Raw genomic sequence first — 2,500 nt, 5'->3', positions numbered from 1 at the left:
GTGCGAACCTCAGCTTATTCCTGACCCCCCACTCATGAACATGGGCGAGAACGGCGTTGGCCCGACTCGAGATGTCCTGGGCCTTCTGCCCCGAGAAGACCAGCACGACGTCATCTGCGAACGCCTGGCAGTGTGTCCCGGTCTTTGCCACCTCCTCCAGGAGAGGGTTGATGAGGAGGGTCCAGAAGGTTGGGCCGCCTACGGATCCCTGCACGCACCCCTTGGTGGTCTCTCTGGCCCACTCTGCCCCCGCGTACCGTACGGACACCTTGCGATCGCTAAAATAGCTGTCAACAAGACGCCGCAGATTCGCGGGGCAGCGAGTCTCTGCCAGTCTGCACCGTATAGCAGGCCACCAGGCGTTATCGAAGGCTCCCTCTATGTCCAATGATACCAGCACTGCGATCTCCTTCTCCTTCAGCCGGGTTCGCAGATGCTGGATCAGGTCATACAGGGAGTCTTCGGTACACCTCTGCGGCATGAAGCCGTATTGGTGGCTACTGATATACGGTGCAGTGTACCACCGGATCCTACGGACCATCATTTTCTCAAGGACCTTGCCGAGAATCGGCAAGAGTCCGATGGGCCTGTAGGATTTCGGGTGCGTGTAGTCCTCCTTGTCCGGCTTCCGCAACGCTACGACCACTGCCTCCTTCCATCTCGTGGGGAAGTGGGAAAGCGCGAGACACCGGTTGGAGAGCGCGAGGTACAGAACGGGGTCCACGGCGACGGCCGCACGGCAGATGTCCGCGGTGAGTCCGTCAGAGCCAGGTGCCTTCTTGGCGTTGAAGGTCGATACGGACCATCGGAGCTCCTCCATCGTAAACGGGGGGTCGCATGTTCCATCATGGTCCCCCGAATTGACTTCATCGGCTTTAGCTCTTACAGTTCTGTGGTCCGCATTGTCCTTCCCGGGGTCGTCCTCCGGGAAGAAAACCTCCGCCAGCAACCTGGCTGATCCCGCTGCGTCCAGCACTTTACCTGACTGGACGAGGGGGACGTCCTCTCGCCTCACCTCCGTGCGACGCATCACACGGTGGATCCCGCCCCACATGGTCTCGCGATCCTGTCTCTCACAGAAACGCTTCCAGCTATGGGTCTGAGCGCGCCTCGCCTCAAGGCGGTATGCCTCCTTCGCGTCGCAGTACTCGCGCCAGACCAGCTCCTTACGAGCCGGCCTCGCGGCCCTGATCCTTCTCTTCTTCCTCAAGACATCTGCCTTGAGGAGAGAGAGCTGTTCGGACCACCAGGGCAATTCCGTCCTCTTCCGCTTGGAGACCTTCGGCAGGACCAACTCGCAAGCGTCCCTCACGGTTTCCACATACCGACCGACCGTGCTGTCCAACGCCCCCTTTTCGGTGATCTGATTCACCTCGGTAGGCGTCAGACAGCGATCCGATAGCAGCCGAGCGACAGTTCGATGGAACTCGCCCCAGTCTGCCCTACGGGTAGTGTACTGCCGTGTGGTCCGCTTGACGTCCGTGCCTTGGGACCTCTCAAACTTCAGATTGAACACAATTGCCCTGTGGTCCGACGAGGATATGTCGTCCACGAGGCTCCAGCCCACCGCTCGGTCGAGCAGGGTGGTCGAGCAAGCAGTAATGTCGACGCGACTGGAGTAATGCTTACCGCCCCGATACGTATCAAACGTCGGCTCAGACCCCTGGTTCAACACGTGCACTCCCAGTTGGTCGAGGGCGGCTGCGACCTCCTCCCCCCTTCGGTCCGTGGACCGGCTACCCCACCAGGTGTTATGCGCATTGACGTCGCCACCCAGTACCACGTTGGCTGTCCCCAAGCCCTCCACGGCCGAGCCGATCCGGTCCAGGTATGGTCCGACGGGCGTATTAGGCTCCAGGTAGACGGACACCACCCCTATCTCCCAAGCCCCAGTCCTCAGCCTGGCCGCAGCAACGTTGCCAGACGTGAGTTGGGGACATTGAGTGATATCGATAGTGTCGTCGAATAGCACAATGGCCGCCTTGACAACCTCCCCGTTGCCTCGCGCGACACATTGTACCACCCTTGTCCCTGGGTAGTGCCTCATCTCGCCAATAGCGCCGATATACGGCTCCTGGACCAATGCGAACGCCCAGCCTCTCTTCGGCGCTTCACATATCAGCTCGGCAGTAGCGAGCTTGGACCTTTGCAGACTGGTGGTGCCCTGCGCGGAGAGTGCGGTGAGTCACCTGGGTGCCCTTAGCAATACGCTACGGACGCCCGTGCTATGGTGTCCCACTTTCTCCGCACAGGACAGTCTTCGTCAAATGCGCCGTGGTCCCACCGGTCTGCCTTAGCTAGTCGGCAGTTCCGGCAGGCGGGAGGTTTCCCGGCTTGCCGATCCGGACACTCGGCGCGTAGGTGCCGGCCACCACAATGGCTGCAGCGGTCTTCGCTCTCCGCGCAATGCCGTTTGGTGTGGCCGTAACCTAGGCACCGAGTGCACTGGACTAGCGGGGAGTGATCATGCACCCGCACTCGCTGGAGGTCCACGTGCATG

The sequence above is a fragment of the Battus philenor genome, unplaced genomic scaffold, assembly GCF_028537555.1.
Source record: "Battus philenor isolate CCGP_79_NKW_IND1 unplaced genomic scaffold, ilBatPhil1.0.hap1 SCAF_21, whole genome shotgun sequence".
NCBI classification, from domain to species: Eukaryota; Metazoa; Arthropoda; class Insecta; order Lepidoptera; family Papilionidae; genus Battus; species Battus philenor.
This window is presented reverse-complemented; position numbering follows the sequence as displayed.